Genomic DNA, 14,927 nt, shown 5'->3' on the forward strand with positions numbered 1-14,927 from the left:
CACAAATATATCTGTTGAAAATAGTCTGGTGTAGGCCCGAGAAATACAAGTGTGGCTTTGCAGTTTCACGGTTCAAACCTCTGTATTATCCACATTTGGGCTATTTGTATCTAAAAAAAACAGTTTGAGTGTATCGCTCACTGTTCAGCCGCAAATATCTCTATTTAAGAAAGTGTGGTATACCCCAGTAAACAATAACTGTGGTTTTGCCATCCCACGGTAAAAAATCTCTATTATTCAGGTTTTGGTAGTTTTTTCCGTAAAGAAAAACAGTAGTGTCTCCTGACTGTTGTGACACAAAAATATATCTGTTGAAAATAGTCTTGTGTAGGCCCGACATCCCAGTGCGGTTTTGCAGTTCCACAGGTCAAATCGCTGTACTATCCAGTTTTGGGCCTTTGGTATCTAAAAAAAAAGCAGTTTGAGTGTGTCGCTCACTGTTCAGCCGCAAATATCTCTATTTAAAAAAGTGTGGTATACCCCAATAAACAATAACTGTGGTTTTCCTCTTCCACGGTTCTAATCTACTCTTTATTACCCTTTTTCCATTGATAGTGCAAGTGTAAGCCATTTTACTTCATTTACAATGGGCAAGGCGCGTGGCAAGGGACGTGGAAGTGGACGTTTTGGTGATGGTTCGTGCAGAGGATGGGGCCGTGGCCAAGGTGAAAATGTGCCACAACCAACAGCCACATCTTCTCGCTCCCACTTCTTGACCGAATTACTAGGAAAGCACAGAACAACACCAGTATTGAGAACTGATCAGTGTGAACAGGTTATTAATTGGTTAGCAGATAATACTTCCAGTTACCTGGGCACCACCACCTCCGGTCTGTCTTCCACACGGTCAACTCTTAGTAGCCGTGAGTCTCGACAGCATACTCCTCCTCACCCTGCTGCTCCTTCCTCCCACCATGCCGAGTGTCGTCAGACAGCAAGTGATCCCACACTTGGACACTCTGAAGAGCTGTTCACTGGTCCATTTCCATATTTGGGCCCCTCGCCTGATACGCTTGAAGTGGTGGAAGAGGAGATCCCATGTTGCGATGCCCAAATATTTGAACAGCCACGGCCACAGGAAGTCGACATTGGCAATCTGTCACAAGAGGTGGACGATGACGAGACACAATTGCCAGGAAGTGAGGAGGAGGATCGTGGTGCGCAAGTGGAAGAGGAGGAGGTGGTGGATGATCTAGTAACTGACCCAACGTGGAAGGAGGACATGCAGAGTGAGGCCAGCAGCACACAGGGGGAGGGAGGCAGAGTACCCCAACAGGCAGGAAGAAGCAGTGTGGTGGCCGTAGACAGAAGGCAGGCAACCGTTCCCCGTAACACCAACACGAGGGACGTTGCCAGTACAAGCGGTAGGTCTTCCAGAGTCTGGAATTTTTTTAAAGACTCTGCTGATAACCCCAAAAAGGCCATATGTTCCACCTGCCATGCCAGCATCAGCAGGGGTGACAAAACTACCAGCCTGACCACCACCAGCATGATCAGGCACATGGCAGCAAAGCACCCGACTTTGAGGGCCAAACCCAGGGTCCACGACCAGTGTCAGCGGGTGTCACCACTGCTCCTTCCACTGTTGTGCGTGCAATAGAACCCCCTGTTGTGTGTGCAAGGCAACCCCCTGTCCATACTGCATGTAAAGATGCCCCCTCCTCTCAGTCTTCACTTGTTATGGCAGTTTCTCAAGAAACAGCATCAACGTCCACGTCCACGTCCCACCGCAGCGTTCAATTGTCCATATCCCAGACCTTTGAACGAAAGCGGAAATTCGCAGCTAACGCCCCACAGGCCACAGTCCTAAATTGACACATTTCACGACTGCTTGCATTGGAAATGCTGCCTTTTAGGCTGGTGGAGACGGAATCCTTCCGCAATCTTATGGCGGTGGCCGTCCCTCGGTACTCGGTCCCCAGCCGACACTATTTTGCCCGGTGTGCCATCCCCGCACTACACGAGCACGTGTCCCAAAGCATCTGCCGTGCCCTCAACAACGCAGTTACTGGGAGAGTCCACCTGACAACGGACACGTGGAGAAGTGCTTGTGGCCAGGGACGGTACATGTCTCTGACAGCACACTGGGTAAACATAGTGGAAGCCGGGACCCAGTCGGACCTTGGGACAGAACACATCCTCCCCACACCGAGGATTGCGGGCCCTATGTCAGTCAGAGTTGTCCCCACAGTGTACAGCTCCTGCGCATCCTCCTCCTCCTCCTCATGTTCAGCCTCCATCTCAGATATCACCACATCAGTTACAAGCTGGAAGCATTGCAGTGCTGCCTCCGCCAAGCGGCAACAGGCTGTGCTGAAACTCATAAGCTTAGGTGATAAACCTCACACTGCTTGTGACTAGAGATGAGCGTTGTTCTACTCGAACTGTTCGCCAATCTCAAATTCGAGCTGTTTTGGGAGGTGTTCGAGCCGTTCGGCGAACACGAACAATTTGAGAAAAATTCGGCTGTTCGAGGTTATGTTCAATAACTGTTCGTGCACCAAAATCATAACTGGATTTTTTCTTAGTAATGATGAAAATTAATGTTAATACGCAGTTTGAGTGTACAGCGGGGTGGGGGGAGGGGCAGGGGATGGATCTCTGCAGGAGCAATGAAGATCTCCATTTTTTTTTTCTCTTTACCGCATTTACAGTGGGGAGGTGCAATCTGTCAGCCTATCAGCAGCGCACACACGGAGCGAAGTGCTTTTTTTCACACAAGCAAGGGCATGTGTCATTGGCAGTGTATGTCACATGTCCTTGCCCTATAAGACCAAGCCATTTTCCCCGTCGCCACCATTTTCTCACTGCTGCAGCTGCGTGTTAGACGGCACCGCTGTTGCTGTGTGGCTATACCTTGTTAATTTCAAGCCAATTTTCGCACAAATCTACAGATAGCTTGGGAGTAAGGAATAGTTGTGATTGCAGTCCTTTTAAGGACTAGGTTACAGCATTTCCTACAACTTTTATCAGGCAGGTCTGTGCTCTTAAATAGATAGATTGTGGGAGTAAAGACTAATTGTAATTGGAGTCCTTTTCAGGACTAGGTTACATCAGTTCCTATCAGTTTTTGCCAGGCAGGTCTGTGCCAGTGCTGTGCAAGTTTTTTTCACAGCATTTGGCTGAATCTAGCAAAGCTAATCCTTTTTGGCCTATTGCAGAGTGTGTTAGTCAGTGGAGTAGCCTATCTGTGTTGCAAGATATACCACCTGTGTATAGAATACCAATTTTTTTACTGCACCTAGTGAAGTAAAATATTTTGGGCATAGCATCATTCTATTAGTCCATCTATACTGACCTCCATCAGGTTGCAAACCGAATATATTTTTTTCTGCATCTACCTCTGAAAAAATATTGGGCTTCTAGCTGTGTGTGGGACTTGTTCTATTAATCCATCTATACAGACCTCCATCAGGTTGCAAACTGAATATATTTTTTTCTGCATCTACCTCTGAAAAAATATTGGGCTTCTAGCTGTGTGTGGGACTTGTTGTATTAGTCCATCTATACTGACCTCCATCAGGTTGCAAACTGAATATATTTTTTTCTGCATCTACCTCTGAAAAAATATTGGGCTTCTAGCTGTGTGTGGGACTTGTTCTATTAATCCATCTATACAGACCTCCATCAGGTTGCAAACTGAATATATTTTTTTCTGCATCTACCTCTGAAAAAATATTGGGCTTCTAGCTGTGTGTGGGACTTGTTGTATTAGTCCATCTATACTGACCTCCATCAGGTTGCAAACTGAATATATTTTTTTCTGCATCTACCTCTGAAAAAATATTGGGCTTCTAGCTGTGTGTGGGACTTGTTCTATTAATCCATCTATACAGACCTCCATCAGGTTGCAAACTGAATATATTTTTTTCTGCATCTACCTCTGAAAAAATATTGGGCTTCTAGCTGTGTGTGGGACTTGTTGTATTAGTCCATCTATACTGACCTCCATCAGGTTGCAAACTGAATATATTTTTTTCTGCATCTACCTCTGAAAAAATATTGGGCTTCTAGCTGTGTGTGGGACTTGTTCTATTAATCCATCTATACAGACCTCCATCAGGTTGCAAACTGAATATATTTTTTTCTGCATCTACCTCTGAAAAAATATTGGGCTTCTAGCTGTGTGTGGGACTTGTTGTATTAGTCCATCTATACTGACCTCCATCAGGTTGCAAACTGAATATATTTTTTTCTGCATCTACCTCTGAAAAAATATTGGGCTTCTAGCTGTGTGTGGGACTTGTTCTATTAATCCATCTATACAGACCTCCATCAGGTTGCAAACTGAATATATTTTTTTCTGCATCTACCTCTGAAAAAATATTGGGCTTCTAGCTGTGTGTGGGACTTGTTCTATTAATCCATCTATACAGACCTCCATCAGGTTGCAAACTGAATATATTTTTTTCTGCATCTACCTCTGAAAAAATATTGGGCTTCTAGCTGTGTGTGGGACTTGTTGTATTAGTCCATCTATACAGACTTCCATCAGGTTGCAAACTGAATATATTTTTTTCTGCATCTACCTCTGAAAAAATATGTGGCCTTCTAGCAGTGTGTGGGACTTTCTCTATTAGTCCATCTATACTGACCTCCATCAGGTTGCAAACTGAATATAATTTTTTTCTGCATCTAGCTCTGAAAAAATATTTGGCCTTCTAGCAGTGTGTGGGACTTTCTCTATTAGTCCATCTATACTGACCTCCATCAGGTTGCAAATTAAAAATAATTTTTATCTGCATCTACAGTACCTCTGAAAAAATATTTGGGCTTCTAGCTGTGTGTGGGACTTTCTCTATTAGTCCATCTATACTGACCTCCATCAGGTTGCAAAATGAATATAATTTTTTTCTGCATCTAGCTCTGAAAAAATATTTGGCCTTCTAGCAGTTTGTGGGACTTTCTCTATTAGTCCATTTATACTGACCTCCATCAGGTTGCAAATTAAAAATAATTTTTATCTGCATCTACAGTACCTCTGAAAAAATATTTGGGCTTCTAGCTGTGTGTGGGATTTGTTCTATTAGTCCATCTATACTGACCTCCATCAGGTTGCAAATTGAATATAATTTTTATCTGCATCTAGCTCTGAAAAAATATTTGGCCTTCTAGCAGTGTGTGGGACTTTCTCTATTAGTCCATCTATACTGACCTCCATCAGGTTGCAAATTAAAAATAATTTTTATCTGCATCTAGCTCTGAAAAAATATTTGGCCTTCTAGCAGTGTGTGGGACTTTCTCTATTAATCCATCTATACTGACCTCCATCAGGTTGCAAATTGAATATAATTTTTATCTGCATCTAGCTCTGAAAAAATATTTGGCCTTCTAGCAGTGTGTGGGACTTTCTCTATTAGTCCATCTATACTGACCTCCATCAGGTTGCAAATTAAAAATAATTTTTATCTGCATCTAGCTCTGAAAAAATATTTGGCCTTCTAGCAGTGTGTGGGACTTTCTCTATTAATCCATCTATACTGACCTCCATCAGGTTGCAAATTGAATATAATTTTTTTCTGCATCTAACCCAGCCAATAGTTTTGGCCTAATACCACAGTTTGGCCACTCAGCTCTGCTCGGTTCCCATCCATTGTTTTTTTGAGCAAACAACTCCAGAGTTGTGAATTAGTTAACCACCAAAATGAGTGGAAAAAGGCCTGCTGCTGGTGGAAAGGGGAATAGGCGTGTTGGGAAGGGGAAAAAAGGTTGTGTCCGTGGGGTAGGTGTTAAAGCAACGGTAACATCTGCAGAAGAAAGACCATCTTCCAGCCAAACTAAAATGTCTACTTCTTTTAGCGGACAATGTGATAAGATCCCTTTCTTACGGCCACGCCAATCGCTACAAATTCCAGATGAGGCACAAAAACAGCAGGTTCTTCAACGGATATCAAGTGCTCCTTTAAGTGGGCTCTCCTCCACATCAACTTCAACATCACAAATACTCCAGTCCTCAAAGGTGTCACCCCAATCGCACTTGCTTCCTCACAGCTCCCAAATCTCCAGCTGCCCGTCTGAGTATGAGGTAGAACAGATGGTTGAGTCTGCAGAGCTGTTTACTCATACTATAGCCTGGGAATCAGAGGTCGACTCCAGCGCTTCTGTGAATCCAGACGAGGAAATGATCTGCACTGATGCCCAGAATCTTTATGAGTCGGATCCAGGACCAGACACAGAAGGTTCTGACCATAATGTAGACCCTCATTCCCAAACTGTAACTCCTGTTGGTGGAGACAATGAGGAAGACGATGATAAGACTCAAATACCTGATTGGAGCGACAACTTTAGTTTTTTGTCAGGGCAGGAACAGGTTGGCTCTGAGGACGACGGGTGTGATAACGCACAGGGTGATGATGATGAGGTTGGAGATCCCACTTACTGTCAACCCACAGTCAGCCAAGAGATGAGGTCAGCAGAGGAGGTGGAGGAAGATGCTAGTGACGACGAGGTCAGGTTGCGCCTTCTTGGACAGAGATGTAGTACTGGAAGCACGTCAACAACTGCATCCTCAAACACAACTCTGCCTCTCACCACAAGTCGTGGTGGCTCTTCAGGTCGCATGGGTGCTAAGCCTTGCATAGCCTAGGCATTTTTTCAGATCAATAAAGATGACCCAACTCGTGTTATCTGTAACATTTGTCAGCAAAAGCTAAGTAGAGGCCAAAAAATACATAGTTTGAGTACTTCATGCATGAACCGGCACATGGACATGAAGCATAAGTTGCAGTGGGAAGCTCAGTGTGCTACAATGCGGCCTAGCCGGCCGGGCCAACCACCGTCTGCCATATCTTGTGCATCCGCGGCCTCTTCATCCTCTGTGACTGGGGGGACAGCAGTCACACCTGTTTTGGGGCGCAGACCTGCCACCTCTTTACCCGCAACAGCCAGCGTGATTGGCAGGTCATCATTTTCTTTGGAGGTGGTAACACCAGCTGGTGTTGAGCGCTGTCCGACATCGATAGCACCACCTTTGGATCAAGGCAACCTAACATGTCCGCCTGCATCTTCCTCACAGACCGGCAGTTTGCCGGGGACACCCTTATCAACCCCGTCTAAGCACAATAGCCAGCCCTCGGTCCCTCAGATGTGGACAAGTAAAAGACCATTTCCTCCTAGCTATGAGAAAGCTAAGAGGTTGAATTTCACCATCTGCAAGCTCTTGGCTACAGAAATGCTGCCTTTCCGCCTGGTGGACACAGAGGATTTTCGAGACCTTATGTCCGTCGCAGTGCCCCAGTACCAGATGCCCAGTCGGCACTACTTCTCAAAGAAAGGTGTGCCTGCGCTCCACCAGCATGTCGCACACAACATCACTGATTCTTTGAGAAACTCTGTGTGTGACAGGGTGCATTTCACCACAGACACTTGGACGAGTAGGCATGGACAGGGGCGTTACATGTCGCTGACTGGGCACTGGGTAACTATGGTGACAGCAGGACAAGGGGCTGCTGTCCAAGTCTTGCCGTCCCCACGAGTTGTGCGTCAATCCTCTTTATGTCAAAGTTCCTGCACTGCTTCTGCCTCCTCAACCTCCTCTCGGTCTTCCACCTGCACCCAAAGCCTGTCTGGTCATGCCACAAGCTTTCTAACTGCGCAGAAGGGATCCTGCACACCTCCTTACTATGCTGGCAGTAGGGCTCAATGTCATCAGGCGGTTTTTACATTGAAATGTCTGGGAAATGTGAGTCACACAGTTGAGGAGTTGTGGTCAGCTCTGGAGAACCAATTTCATGAATGGTTGTCTCCACTGGACCTGAAACCAGGGAAGGCCGTGTGCGACAATGCTGCAAACCTGGGTGGGGCCCTTCGCCGGGGCAATGTCACACACGTGCCTTGTATGGCTCACGTGTTGAACCTGGTTGTCCAGCAATTTTTAGCCCACTATCCCAGACTAGATGGCCTACTGCAGAGGGCACGGTCGCTGTGTGCTCACTTCCGCCGTTCGCATCCCGCAGCTCAGCGACTTACATCTCTACAGAAGTCTTTGGGCCTGCCACTTCACCGGCTAAAATGCGATGTGCCTACCCGGTGGAATTCAACTCTGCACATGTTGCAGCGACTGTGGCAGCACCGACAAGCCCTGGTGCAATACGTTCTGACGTATAGCCTGGGCCAACGAGATCCAGAGGTGGGGCAAATCACGCTGGAGGAGTGGTCTCAGATCAGGGACCTATGCACCCTTCTGCACAGTTTTGAAATGGCGACAAAGATGTTTAGTGCTGACGATGCCATTATCAGCATGACTATTCCGGTGATTTACATGCTGGAGCACATGTTAAACAGAATTCGGAGTCAGGTGGTGGCACAAGAGGAGGTGGAGGAAGAAGAGGAGGAGGAGTTGTATGCGGAAGGGCTAACATCTGCAAGGTCCAGACGGTCGGCAGCACCAAGGCGGCAGGCATGTGAGGGTGGGGGAGATGGTTTTACCAGGGCGCATGGTAGCAGCCAAACTAGTGAGGAAGGTGCAGGAGCCCAGGAAGAAGTGGAGGACGAACTGATGGAAGACTCATCAGATGAGGGAGACCTTGATCACATTTCTGTTGTGCGAGGTTGGGGGGAGAGGACAGAGGAAAGAAGCATGATTGTTACCTCGCCACCAACACAACAGGGACTTGGTGCTCCTGGATGCGCAACACACATGAGTGCCTTCTTGCTGCACTACCTGCAACATGACCCTCGAATTGTGAGAATTAGAAATAATCCTGACTACTGGGTTGCCACACTGTTAGATCCCCGGTACAAAAGTAAATTTGCAGAAATTATTCCTGCCATAGAAAGGGATGCACGCATGCAGGAGTATCAGCAGAGACTGTTGCAGAATCTTACATGTGCTTTTCCACAAAATACCAGTGGTGCACGTAGTGAATCTCACAGTTCCAATTTGCCAACCGTGGGACCGTCAAGTGTTCAGCACTCAAACCGTAACAGAACCACAGTATCTGCTGGTAACATCAATTTTGCGGAATCATTTCACCACTTTTTTAGCCCATCCTTTGCAAGGCCACAGGAGACAAGAAGTCTGACACATAGTCAACGCCTAGAGACGATGGTACAGGAGTATCTCCAAGTAAACATTGAAGCCATGACTGTGTCACTGGACCCTTGCTCTTTTTGGGCTTCCAATCTGGATAAATGGCCGGAGCTAGTCACTTACGCCTTGGAGATCTTGTCATGCCCCGCAGCCAGCGTTCTGTCTGAACGTGTGTTCAGCGCTGCTGGTGGTGTGCTGACAGATAAGCGCACGCGGCTCTCCACTGATAATGTAGACAGACTCACGTTCATAAAGATGAACAAATCATGGATCCGAAATGACTTTTCTACCCCTGTGTCATCCTGGGGAGAGTAAAAGCTTGATGATTGGTTAAAATCACCCTACCAACCATTTTAAGCTTTCAAATTACTAATCATGTTTATCTGTATCTTGGCTGGAAAATAATTTGGGCTTTGTAGCAGTGTGCAGCACTGATTCTATTAGGCCATCTATAATAAGCTTCACCAGATTTAAAATTACTAATCATGTTTATCTGTATCTTGACTGGAAAATAATTTGGGCTTTGTAGCAGTGTGCAGCACTGATCCTATTAGGCCATCTATACTAAAGCTTCACCAGATTTAAAATTAATAATCATTTTTAGCTGCTTCTAGCCCGGAAAATAATTTTGGGGCTCCGAGATGCGCAAGACACATAAGTGCCTTCTTGCTGCACTACCTGCAGCATGACCCTCATATTGTCAGAATTCGAAGTAATCATGACTACTGGGCTGCCACACTCTTAGATCCCCCAAACTTTTCGATCATCCTTTTCATTTTAATAAAGACCAAAAAAATGGTCATTTTTGAAATTATAAGCATTAGCAGGTTGTTAGAAACTGAAATCAAACAGTTTTCAACTCAAAACTTTATTCTAGGTGATGTTACATTTTCACATAGGACCCCTTGTTCGAAAGGAGCTTCTGAACTCTCTCGTCCATTGAATTTGTCAGGTTTTGGATGGTTTCTGCTTCAATTGTTTTGCATGAGGACAGAATACCCTCCCAGAGCTGTTGCTTAGATGTGAACTGCCTCCCGCCATCATAGACACTCCTTTTAATGATGCTCCAAAGGTTCTGAATGGGGTAGAGGTCAGGGGAGCATGGGGGTCACACCATAAGTTTGTCCCCTTTTATGCCCATATCAGCCAGAGATGCAGATGTTTTATGTGCAGCATGAGATGGTGCATTATCATGCAAAAAAATGATCTTGCTGTGAAATACACGGTTCTTCTTCTTGAACCATGGCAGGAAGTGCTGTTTGAGAAAATCCACATACATTATGGAGTTCATCTTTAGCGCCTTCAGGGATCCTAAAGGGGCCGACAATCTCTCTCCCCATGATTCCAGCCCAAAACATTACTCCACCTCCTCCTTGTTGGCGCTGTAGCCGTGTTTGCGTGGGGTGTCCATCAACCAGCCATCCTCCACTCCATCCATCTGGACCATCGAGTGCTGCACGGCACTCATCCGTGAACAAAACAGTTTTGAAATCAGTCTTCATGTAATGTTTGGCCCACTGGAGCCGTTTCTGCTTGTGTGAAGTGGATAGAGGAGGTCGACAGGATGGCGTATGCACAGCTGCAAACCTCTGAAGGACCCTGCATCTTGTTGTTCGGGGGACGTTGGAGGTACCAGCAGCTTCAAAAACTTGTCTGCTGCTATGACAAGGCTTTTTTGCCGCTGCTCTTTCAACCTGACGTAATTGCCTGTAGGAAAGAGTCCTCAATTTGCCCTTATCAGCACGCACACGTGTGTACTGTGAATCAGCTACATACTTCTTGATTGCCAAGACACTTCATCCTGATCATCGCACAATGTTGATTGTTGTCATGCCTTGACCTAAACACTCCACAATTTGTTGCTTCTCAGCAGCCGACACATCCTTTTTCTTTCCCATTTTGGCAGAAAATGTAGGCTGCTTAATAATGTGAGACAGCCTTCTTAAGTAGTCTTGCCTTTCATTGGACACACCTGACAAACTAATTAGCACACGTGTCTGCAATTGCTTACAGTGATATAAAGAGCCCTGACACACATCACCATCAATGAGTTTAACTGACAAACAAACAAATTCTTCCCTTATCACTCCTAAACACTTTTTACATAATAATTTGGAACACAGTGTACATGTGCTTTTCCACAAAACACCAGTGGTTCACGTAGTGAATCTTACAGTTCTAACTTGCCAACCGTGGTCTGTATGGAGTTGTTCAATAAAGGGCCCAAAATTAAGATAACATAGATGGGAGAGGTCTCTATGAATAGGAATTCCTAAGTATTTGATACCCTGTGAGGGCCAGGCAAAGGGAAAGTTGGACTGGATGGAATCCTATATGGATTTGGGGAGGGAGACATCGAGGGCCTCAGACTTCGCTGCATTGATTTTAAAATTTGACCATGTAACAAAGTGATCTATTTCAGCCATAACAGCATGGATGGATATATGTGATTGAGTGATATATACTAGGACATCATCAGCAAATACAGAGCACTTGTACTCGGTGCCTCCCACCTCAATCCACCTAATATTGGGGTTATGGCGAATTGATGAGAGCAGGTGCTCCGTCACTAGGATGTATAAGAGAGGGGACAGAGAACATCCCTGCCTTGTCCCATTGGTGATTGTGAAAGGTGATGAAAATGTTCTGACGCGCCCCCTGGGCCTTGGGACACCCGGAGCCGGACCCTTTTTGGTGGATGCTGGTGGTTGTAGTCTCCGTGGCGGCGACCCGGTTCCGTGGCTCAGGGCGGTCAAACCAGTGGCGGAACTATTTATGTGGTTTTGATGTTTAAATGTCCGACTACGCCACCCGTGGATTGCGGTCAGAGTGAACCGCCGCTCCAGGGCAGACCGCTGAGGCTGGTGTTGTGGGTGCAGCAGAGCGTAGCATAACTCCCCACGGGAGGAGTATAGCCTCAGGGCAGTGTATGCGGAGGATGGGGGTGATGGTACAGGGCAGCAGCAGTAATGACACGGAGTCAGTGATGCAGTCCAGGGCCTTTACTCACAGTTCTTATTATCCAGAGCACGTCTGCAGGTAACGGCTGCCCACGTCGTACTGTGCTCACCAGGTGAGGGGCTCAGACAACTCCCAGATAACTTTGGAGCGCTTCACAGGACCCCCTTTGTGTGTCCTTTGTCTGGCCTTTCTTACCAACCCTTCTGTCCGGCTGCCTCGGGCCTCCTCTTGGTAAACTTGGCGCCAGTTTCCCTGACCCTATGTGGTGCCTTCCTAGCGGGTGTAGCGAGGGGCTGCGCCACATAAAATGTCACAGCCTACTGTTTCTAGCTGAGGGTCGTTTCCTGCCTCCACTAGTTTCGGGGACCGGTCTCCCCCTTTGGCCTAACCCCTCCACGCAGGTGGATTCGGGCGTGCGGTGGCGACTCGCCCGTCCGCACCCCTGGGATCCCTTCGTTCCTCGAGTCTTCTCCGCTCCTCTTCCTTCCTTCTCCCTCTTCCAGGCCTGGGCCTCTGTTACTAGGCCCGCCTCCGGAGCAGAGCTCATGCAGAGGCCCTGCTCCCTGCCACTTCTGCTCAGACTTCTCTGCACTGAACTAAGATGGTGCCCACCTTTTATACTCCCTTCTCAATGCACCCAGGAACTGCTTCCTCCCTGCTCCTGCACTACAGGGTTCCCCTTCCTCAGTGTTCCCTCCCCCCACTCCAGCCAGGGACAGGGACTGTCGTGCCCATCTCAGGGGCATATTGGTCGCCCTGCCCCACGGCAATGTGGTGTAATGAATGCAGGTGTCGGGTCCTGATCCACACTACATCCTTACCTGAGAGTGAGATATCACACCTCTGGGTGAGGTGCAATACCTCTGTAGCAACCGAGCCCTCAGGGTGCTACAGTTCCATTTATCTTCAGCCTAGGTGACGTATTGCGATACAGGGCCGTGATTTTGGCTATAAAAGGGTCCCCTAGACCCCTACCCCAAGCTTTTTAAGAGAATCATATATGGCGTGCCAGGAGACTCTATGGAATGCTTTCTCAGCATCCAACGAGAGTATCTAATTACAAATTTTTAACTGCATCTAGCCCAGGAAATACTTTGTGCCTAGTAGCAGTGTCTGATAGTCAGCGGATTATCCCGGCTGTTAAGCAAGCTACACCACCTGTAGTTTGGACACTTAATTTTTTCAAAGGAAATGCTTCGGGACCACGGGATACTCAGTGAAGAGCATCAGGAGGCACCCCAAGGCATAGGGGCTGGGACTGGCAGTAGGATGCCTTGCGGTGGACAGCCGAGCTCGATCCTTATAAAAGCTTTTTAACTGCAGCAGCTTTAGTGGACGCTACTGGAGCTGGAATTACATGGCTGCTGGCATGAGACTTGCCCTCCAATAGATCCTTGTAAATGGATTTAAAGTGTATTCATTCAAATTAGAGAGACAATTTAAATTAAAAAGCTTAGAGCTGCCTCCACCACAGGGGGGCTCGCTCGACCCACCAGCGGACAGGCACCAGTATTGGGAGAGGGGGGCTGGCCGTCAGGGTTCACCGCGGCTCTGGCACAAACCCGGCGACGCGGAGGTGGCACGGGCAGGAGCGGACTGAACGTGTCGGCTTCTCACTTTTTGGATTTCAGAAGGGCATGACATGCCTATATCTGTGTCTCCCCCTCCTTTTACTCCTCCACCTCTTTTCTTTTCGCATGACTATATGTACTTGTCACTTTTCCATGTGTTAGTTGTGTCTTCTGAGCAGTTTGTCAGCTTTTGGACACCTTTGAAGGTGTTTTCTTTGTGTTTCTATGTGTTTTTGTTTGCCTGCCATTGGTTTTAATGGTGTTCGAAGGTGTTCGACGAACAGTTCGACGAACAGTTCGGCGAACACACGGGTGTTTGACGAACCGAACCGAACTCGAACACTACGGGAGTGGCTCAACACTACTTGTGACTTGTGGACAACTGTGAAAGAGCAGGCAGATCTGTGGCTGAGACCGCTGAACCTACATCCCGGCATGGTCGTGTGTGACAATGGCCGTAACCTGGTGGCGACTCTGAGGCGAGGTGAGATCACACACGTACCATGCCTGGCTCATGTGCTTAACCTCGTGGTTCAGCGGTTTCTTAAATCGTACCCCGAGATGCCAGATCTGCTCGTGAAAGTACGCCGCCTGTCAGCTCATTTTCGCAAGTCGGCTACAGCTTCCGCCGCCCTTGCTGTGTTGCAGCAGCGTTTGCAGCTTCTGGCACACCGACTGGTGTGTCATGTCCCCACACGTTGGAGCTCTACCCTCCACATGTTGCAAAGGATTTGTGAGCAGAAGAGAGCAGTTGTGGAGTACCAGCTGCAACAAGGCCATCGATATTCAGGTCAGACTCCACACATAAGACCTCAGGAGTGGACCTGGATGTCTGACATATGTACCATCCTGACAAACTTTGAGGAGGCCACCAAGATGGTGAGTGGCGATGACGCCATCATTAGTGTCAGCATCCCACTTGTCTGTCTTTTGCAACGCTCTCTGCAGAGAATTAAAGAGGAGGCATTGCAGCCAGAGTAAGATGAGATGGATCAAGAAGCCGTAGCGGGCGATTACACACAGCCCAGGCTCATCTCATCCCAACGTGCATTGGGGGACAATGAGGGAGAGGAGGAGGAGGAGGAGGAGGAAGAACAGGAGCTGCTATCATGCGTTGTAGACGGTAGTAACTGTACAAGTGTCATACCGTCGGTTCAGCGTGGGTGGCCTGAGGACAGGGGGGAGGAGGAAGAGGAGGAGGAGGAGGAGGAGAGCATGTTCAGTCATCATCTTGGTGAGGACACGGAAATCTTGCCCGTTACCAGTCTGGCACGCATGGCTGACTTTATGTTACGCTGCCTTAACCGTAACACTCGCGTTGTCAAAATGTTGGGTGACAGTCATTACTGGTTGGTGACACTTGT

Source organism: Phyllobates terribilis, unplaced genomic scaffold (genome assembly GCF_046119375.1).
Source record: "Phyllobates terribilis strain yellow unplaced genomic scaffold, ASM4611937v1 Scaffold_1__5_contigs__length_1240528914, whole genome shotgun sequence".
Lineage (NCBI taxonomy): Eukaryota > Metazoa > Chordata > Amphibia > Anura > Dendrobatidae > Phyllobates > Phyllobates terribilis.